Raw genomic sequence first — 9,132 nt, forward strand, 5'->3', positions numbered from 1 at the left:
TATTTCATTCTGATTTTCCATTTCATGGCTGAGTATTTATGAATTGCTTCACTCTACACATGCCTGCCTTGTGCCATCTGTGTCTCCCAACAAGGACGTAACTGCAGTGGGCTCCCAGATCTTAAGTATTAAACCTTCTAAGCCAACCTTTTACTACTTTCCACTCCATTTATTCTTGCCTTTAGACCATGCACTTAAGCTGTGCTGTTTTTAAGGAGTTTTACTCTAGAGTAATCTACATCGTATAATTTAAATTTTGCTGTACCATGTAGAGTGGACTCCTTATAACTTGGAGACATTGAAATTATCTTTTTACGGAGGAAGAGGGGGAATAGAAGCTATGCCAAGAGGCCTAAAATTTTATTCCTAAACTACAAAAAAAAAAAAAAAGCCCTAGTTTTCGATGGAATCTGCTCTAAAGTATAGAAGCAATTTTCTCAATGTTAGGAACAAAAAAAAAACCCTTCTTTTCATAACTTTGGAAGAAAAAAATAGAAACAAGTGTCCCATCTTTCTCTTATTAGCGTTTCTTTTTTTATATATATAGATTTTATTTTTTTATTTGACAGAGAGAGAGAGACAGCCAGCGAGAGAGGCAACATATATATATATATATATATATATATATATATATATATGGAATATACACACACACACAAACATATATGTATATGTATGTACACACACATACAAATATATCGATAATAGTGTTTGGCAGTGGTGGGAGAGAAGAGGGCTGATGCTGTCTATCAAAGCTCTTCTATGCCTTTCGCTGTATATTCTCCTTTCCGGACCCTTTCCACTGAGCCTGGGTAACCAGAGGTGGTCCTTCGGGCATTCTCTTCCTAAAAGACCCCGATACCAGCAGGCATCCTGCATGGCTGTGTGTTCCAGAGGCCACATGTTAAAAAGGTTTTATGAAAGGGTGCCTTCGTGGCTCAGTCAGTTGAGCTTCTGACTCTTGGTTTCAGCTCAGGTCATGATCTCAAGGTCATGAGATCGAGCCCCGTGTTGGGAATCCATGCTCAGTGGGGAGTCTGCTTGAGGATTCTCTCTTTCCCTCTCCCTCTGTCCCTCCCCCCATGCTCTTTCTCTCTCTAAAATAAATAAAGATATCTTTCTTTTTTTAAGGGGTTTATGAAGGAAGAGCACATTTTTAATGACCTACTCTTCTTTTAAATGACTTCTGTTCATGGCAGGGCCAGAGAAACCAGTAATCGTCTTGGATTCCTTGTGATATTAATCGTTTCTGAATTATTCGGCTTTGCAGACCGGCTCACGTTCACCATTGTCATTTCTGCCTGTGCACAAGCCCCGGGTGTGAGCATCACTGCTCCTTCGGATAGTCACGGTTTCGTGGATTTAGATTCCTAAAGGCAAGTGACCAAATCTAGACTCATCTTCCAGATGTCCAAGATTCACATTCTAACACTAGCATGCTTTAGGTATAATTGTAAGTCCTCTAATTAAACCCTAAGGATCTTACTTGTTTTTATAGGCAGCAGTAACAACCGGGGCAGGCCCCTTCACTCTGTTATTCCCCTGTCTGGCATTACTAGTAGAGTAAAAGTTTGCAATTAAATCCAAAATCACAGTTACTTAACGTGGTAAACTATCTATGGATGTGTGTGATGGATGTGATTGTGCCCGGGAACTGCCATAAATTTCAATGGAGACGCATGTACAGGACACTCAACTTTCTAATTTTCTCACACGTGTTTGGAAATATCCATTAAGTCAATGGAAATGTGTGGCTACTTGCTAAATGCTCTAACTTCACAGGCTATAAAATATTATCTAGCAATTCAAGAGCTACATGGATACCATTTATAATCAGGAAGAGGAAAAAACTTTTCCACTTTATATATGAATAATTATTCATCAAAGAAGTATTGTCTCCTAAAATATATAGTGCTTAGCTGAAAAGAATATATAAGCAGAGGCAGAGGCAGGGAATTTTGAATACAAGTTCCCTTTGAAAGATCTTCTGCAGAATTGGTAGAACTTGGAATTCATAGGCTGAGGCTACTGTAAACATCTCCCTACTGTAAGTTCTCACTTGACCTCTTGGGGTGTCTTGAGCCTCTAGGCTTTCATGGAATATGGCAGAAACTCTGCCATGGCTGACATCCCCAACACGCTCTGAAACTTGAAGGATAGTTGCTCTTAGGCCTTTAACAGTAGCTCCATCACCTGAGGACCTTAGACGAAGGCTAACTCAGTTTAGTCCCACCTCTAGGGTCATATCTTTTTAATCTCAATCATAATCATTATAATAATATTCATAATCATAATCAAATGTTTACTCATTTATTTAATCTCCATAGTCAATCTAAGATGCTGTGTAGCCCACACACGTGCACACGCGTGCACACACACACACACACACACACACTCTATAATAAAGAAAACTAGGGGTGGCTGGGTGGCTCAATTGGTTAAGCATCTGCCTTCAGCTCAGGTCATGATCCCGGAGTCCCAGGATTGAGTCCCACATCAGGCTCCCTGCTCAGTGGGGAGCCTGCTTCTCCCTCTCCCTCTGTCTGCTACTCCCCCTCTTTTGCTCCCCTGTCTCTCTCAAATAAATAAAATCTGAAAAAAAGGAACTCCCTCTCCCTCTGTCTGCTACTCCCCCTCTTTTGCTCCCCTGTCTCTCTCAAATAAATAAAGAAAAAAGAAAAGAAAAAAGAAAGAAAAAGAAAGAAAGAAAGAAAGAAAGAAAGAAAGAAAGAAAGAAAGAAAGAAAGAAAGGAAGGAAGGAAGAAAGAGAGAAAGAAAGAAAGAAGAAAGAAAAAGCTAAAGCAGAGTGGTTGAGTGACTTGCCTAAAGAGTCACAGCTGGGATGCATGGGTGGCTCAGTCTGTTAAGCAGCCAACTCTTGGTCTCGGCTCAAGTCTGATCTCAGGGTCATGAGATCGAGCCCCATGTCTGGCTCCCCGCTCACCATGAAGTCTGCTTGAGTTTCTCTCTCTGTCTTCCTCTGCCCCTCCCCCTTTCTCTCTCTCTCTCTCTCTCTCTCTCTCTCTCTCATTCTCACTGAAATAAATAAATTTAACTCTTAAAAAAAAAAAAATCCCAGCTGGTAATTAGGTTTGGAAGCCAGAATGAATCCAAGCAGCAAAACCCACTACCAAACTCTCTTCTTGGTATGAGAACAGCAAAAGGCAAGAAATACATATTGGCGTCTCGAAACTTTTTTGATACAAATATAGATATACAAAAATGTGTGTGTTTAGCTGGCTATCGCATTTCAAATCAGCTTATNNNCTGCTGAGTTAAACTGACAGATGCAAAGGCTTTGTAAGAAATTAAGCTGTCTTCCCCCTTTTTTTAAATTCCCAGTTGATCCTGGAACACAGTGTAAGAAAAAAAAAAGTCCCTGGAACAAATTTAGCATAACAAAAACAAAATATCATTTTGACAAGAAAGTCCAGGCAGCTACACAAGTGGGCAAGGTCAAGGTGAATATAGTCCAAAGAGGGAGGGAGTTTGGCCAACTTTCCCCAAATCGGCACTTGAAGATGGTCATGCTTCATCAGGTCAGCCCAAGATAAAGCTCCTTAAACACCGCTAGAAGGAAGCAATCGTGTACAGCCTCCTTCCTGAGCTCCTGTCCCGAGTACCAGGTTAGTCGTTAGATAACCCTAAAGTGACTCAAGAAGATTATAGAAAAGAAGAGAGGACCAGGTTGACCTAAGCTAACCGAAAAGCACCATGAAAAGTTCGAGATAAACAATGCTCGGCTAGGAGAAGGCGGCTTTGCCAGGCCTTCCGGACAGCCCAGTAAGGAAGGCCAAGTCTGGGGAGCTCAGCAAAAGGGCGTCGCCTCACATCATTTAGTTCCCAGAGTTGCCTGGTCACACACACATCTTATCGACCACAATCATATCCTTGCAGGCATACTCAAATCCTTTTAAGCAATCCTTTTTCCTATCTCTAAGCCTCTGTTCAAGTCTTAACTCTATTTTGAAATACTCTCCTCTCTCATAGCTAGACACTGATTTCATGTTAAGTCACCACGGAATCTCGTTAGATTATTCAATTTTGCAGTCTCATTACTTCATGAGCTCTCAGATCACCAGGAAAAGGCAAATGATTTTCCCCCGATGGGACATGTGTCAGATTCTTCTTTTACCAATAAATACAGGCATTCCTTCCCTTACTTTATTATTTTGCTTCATTTCTCTATTTGTTCATTTGCTAAATCCCTCTTCATACGCATATAAAATCTCTTTTGTCGTTGGAATATGTTCTAGGTCTTCCAAGAGGAAAGGAAGTGTGTCCGTTTAATTCGCTCTGCACTGTTACTAGCACAGCGTTGCGTGGAAAGGAAGAGTTCTTGATGAATATTCTTGACAGTATAGCTTAAGGGTTCCTGTACAGCGTCTCTTAGTGTATAATACGTGCATGTTGCCTTCTGACTATTACCGAAGCCACGAGCCTTCTCCATCCTAGTAGTCGCACCTTAACCAGAAGTATAGCTGTAGACACAGCAATCTTGCACATTTCTAAGATGACATATTTGTTTATTAGGTTTGGGGAGGAAATGTTGAAAAAGTGCATGATTCTGGTCAAGCTGAAAGCCATTTACTGAGCAGGGAACAAACACTAAAAAATTACATACATTCGTTTAATGACATGAAGAGTATGTCTAATCCTTCCCCCCAAAAAGCGAAAATTAGGTATTATTCTACCCGTCATTTTACGAGTGAGAAAACCGAGGGTCAGAGAGGTTTAAAGGCTCGCCGCAGAGCCAGCTTCCTGCCACGGTCTCTCTGGCTGCAAAGCTGAGACCACACACGGCAGCCTACGGGCCAGACCGGGCCACAGATACATTTGGCTTGGCCTACAGTACATTTTACTTAATATTTGAATTGGTTGTTAACATTTTAAAATTGGAACACTTTCATCAATAACAGGGAATTCCTGTTACCTTGCGTCATATGTGCTCACCTAAAAACAGTTGGGCCGAGTCAAGGTCAGCCCCTTTAGAGAAGCCAGAGATCCCTTGTGGTCCGTGTTAAACCCGGCCAACTCTGTAGGTACAGAGCAGTAGTTAGCTGTGCATCTGTGATTTTATCCCACTCCAGGCACCGTCACTCACTTACCTTACCTGGCCATTCCCCGCGTGCCCCACCTTTTCATCCCTGCCCTGAAGTGTGTGTTCTTACACCCACCACGCTCCCAAAGAAAAAGCGATTCCTGAACATTTTCTTTGACCACATTTATGTTCTGCAACCCAGGTTTCCTTATCCTCACTCAAAATGCTGCTCGTGCCTTGGTCTTATACCCAGTAGGATCGCCGAACAATATTTCATTATTTGAGAAAATCTCTTTTGAACAACAAAGAAGATGTTGGGAGAAATCCAGTACCTTCTGCTGGCATCCTTCTGTCTTAGCCACTGGGTGCCCCTGGCAACAACATTCCTTCCCATCCCCTTCGGCGGAGATGAGTCATTCTCCCATGCCCTTGGAACCTCAGGGTCCAGGACAAAAAGTGGTTGCCACTAATGCCTCCAGACTGCCATTTCATAACCTTTCTTCAAAAACACCTCGTGTTTTAAAGGTGCACCCAGGCTTCCTCGACTCTGAAAATTACCTATTTCTCAACTTTCCCTGAGGATTTCCCCCATCTGGCTCATAACACACCTCTCTACCCCATTCCTGCTACGATCCTGGGTGACTTTCGCTACCCCAGTGACATTCAACTATCTTTGCTTCTTAGGGCTCTGACCTCTCCTCCTTGCACTTAAACACTTGGAGAGCTGGAGAAAACAGAAACCCAGCCATGGAAAGTGATCACCATGTCTCTTGTCCCTAAAGTCCAGAAAACCTGGGGCAAACCATGTGGTACTTCATTTTATCCATTCACGTCCTTAAAATTTTCCTAAAGTTTAGAAAAATGTTCTGCAAAAATGTGATGAGCTAAAATGTCCTCAGAGCGCTAGTGTGACTACCAACTTTAAAGTGACAATATTATTAGGATGACTGTAATTACCGTTAGGCGAAAATAAACCCTGATTTGGTTTATCAAGTGCTCAGAAAATAGCGCATGGGCCACCGCCGCCGTGTATCAGAGTTATCTGCGTCTTTGTTAAAAACAGACTCCCGGGGGTGCCTGGGTGGCACAGCGGTTAAGCGTCTGCCTTCGGCTCAGGGTGTGATCCCGGTGTTGTGTGATCGAGCCCCACATCAGGCTCCTCCGCTATGAGCCTGCTTCTTCCTCTCCCACTCCCCCTGCTTGTGTTCCCTCTCTCGCTGGCTGTCTCTATCTCTGTCAAATAAATAAATAAAATCCTTAAAAAAAAAAAAAAAAAACAGACTCCCGTACCCCACCCAACAGGTGCTGAATCAGAATCCCTGTGAAACCCACTTGGGAATTTTCTTTCTTTCTTTCTTTCTTTCTTTTTATTTTTTCAATTAATTAACTTATTTGTCAGAGAGCACGAGCTCACGAGCAGGGGGAGCGGCAGGCAGAAGGAGAAGCAGACTCCTCGCTGAGTAGGGAGCCCGACGTGGGGCTCAATCCCAGGACCCCGGGATCATGACCTGAGCTGAAGGCAGACGCTTCACCGACTGAGCCACCCAGGCATCCTGGGAGTTTTCTTTTTTAACAATCTCCTGGGATGAGTCTCGTTTATAGCAAGGTTTGAGCACCGCTTCTGTGCACGTGTGATTTTTTTTTAATCCTGGTGGGTTATGGGTAATAATAAAGCCTGCTCCCTTTGTTCTGTTACTTCGTTAAAAAGCTAACGGCTCTGGGCTTGGAGAAGGGGCCGTGGCTGTTGGCACCAAAGTCCTCCATGGGGTTTTGACCGGTGCCGAAGCAGAAACTTGGCATCTGAGGCCTGCCAACTGAAGAAGTAGAGCTGAAATGATGAAGTGAGTTATGGGAACACACTGGTCACTGCCCAGACTTTTTGAAAGCTTTCAGGATGAAATGAAGAAATGGAAACTTTCCTCTTTGAAACACAAAAGACAAATGTGGACTGAAGGCAATTTTGGCAACTCAACTTCACACTGACCAAAGTGAAGACAGTATGGGTTTCTCCAATAAAAAATAAAAAAGCTGTTTTCAGATTGACCTAAGATGATTGAAAGTGGAAAATATTTGCTATTTGGGTTATTAGTTTGAAAGCAAGTGCCCCAGGAAATATTTTTGCAATTTAACTTAAATGGGAAGAATGTACATTTCCTTGGACTTCATTAAAGAATTTGTCTCTCCTTTGCCTTTCTATTAGGTTGAACCCAATGACATTGCCAACGTTTGACCATCTCTGACGTGTGAACACAGCCCTTTCACACAGTCCCGATAACAGTCCGCAGGTCCCTACCCGGTTCTAGCCCCGTTAGCACTCACCTGGCCTCAGAAATAGCGTCCGAGAAGAAGCCCTACTCCTCATCACTCCCCCTCCCCTTTGTTTTCCTTTTCTTTCTTTTTTTTTCTTTTTAAGTTTGTGATTGTGGTAAAAGACACGCAACATAAAATGTACCATCGTCACCATTTTTAAGAGGCATGAAGGACTTTCACTGTGGTTATGCAGCCATCACCACACCCATCTCCAGGGCTCTTTTCGTCTTGCGAATCTCCATACCCATGAGATAGTAACTCCCCCTCCCCTCCCCCCAGCCCCTGGCAGCCCCTGTTCTACTTTCCGTCTCCATGAATTTGACAACTCTAGGTCCCTCACAGAAGTGGAATCAAACAGCATGTGTCCTTCTATGACTGGCTTGTTTCACTTAGCACCATGTCCTCAGACTTCATCCATGTTGTAGCAGGTGTCAGAATTTTCTTCCTTTCTAAGGCTGAATAATATCCCATTGTACGTATAACTCCTCCCTTTAATCCACTCTGCACACTTTGAAAATAAACCTCCTACGGCATCATTCTGCTCCCGGGTTCTCGTTGCTGGGTTCAAGGACCACAATAATATGACCCTTACCCAATATCACCAAATGACTACATCAAACCCATTATCACCCAGCTCCCCCCAAAAATCTATTACATTCTTTGAAAATATTGTCTTTCCCTTTATTTTATTCTGTTTCACACTGCCTGAGGTGTCCATTTCTCCTCTCTTTAACAACCTCCTCACATGCCCTTTCCACCCTGCCCCTCACCCAACTCACCCCCCGCTTCCCGCTCTCCCATTACCATCCCTCACTCAGCTTGCTTCAGCCTCGCTGCCTGAGAATCTCTCCCACTCTTCTTGCCTTAACTCTACCCATAGGCTGATGGTCCCAAATCTCTTTCTCCAGCCTACATGTCTGTTGTGGACTTTGACTCAGATTTGCCACTTCCTGATGGACTTCTTCACCTGGATAATCCATTGGCATTTCCAACTCACCGTGACTAAAGTTGAACTCATTGTCTAACCCAAAACCTATTTATTTAATGACATCGCCATCCATCTATTCTGTCTCCCACATCAGGAACCAAGGGGCCAAACCAGACTTCTCCCTGTGCTGACTCCCCACAGCCAAAGGAAAGCCCACTAATTCCACCACCTACATTTTTCTCAAGCTTCTCCTTTCCTCCCATCCATTCTGCTACTATCCTAGTTCAAACCCTTCTCTGTTCTCCCAGCTTGTTCCCTCCACACCATCCCCCATACCATTGCCATTATAACCACTCTAAAATGTAAACCCAAGCCTGGCATTTCTCCATGCAAAGCTCCTCGGTGGCCTTCTCGTCCAATTCCGTTTCCTAACACACATGCAATGTGCTCCATAATCCAATCCTTTCCCAGTCATATTTGCTGCCATTTCCTGCCTCCCTGCTTACTCTCCAACAACCTAGAATGGCCATGGTCCCCCGACATTGGGTGGTTTCCTGCCTCCTGGGCCTTTACTTACATCGTTCCATCTTCTTAGCACCCACCTACACCCATCACCCCCTACCCCCATAGATTTTAATCACTACACTCAGCTCAAGGAGGCATTCCTCACCTCTTTTTTGGTTTGGATGACACCCCCTACTCCGACCACCCATGTGTTACTAGGACAGTATACTATGTGCTTAAGAGCCTGGGGCTGGTCATCAGAAAGAACTGGATTTGAATTCCATGTCTTCAACTTTCAAACTTGGGTCCTTGCTCCAGTTTATTTAACTTTTCTGAGTGCTAGTTTTCT

The sequence above is a fragment of the Ursus maritimus genome, unplaced genomic scaffold (assembly GCF_017311325.1).
Source record: "Ursus maritimus isolate PB19 unplaced genomic scaffold, ASM1731132v1 scaffold_18, whole genome shotgun sequence".
Classification (NCBI taxonomy): domain Eukaryota; kingdom Metazoa; phylum Chordata; class Mammalia; order Carnivora; family Ursidae; genus Ursus; species Ursus maritimus.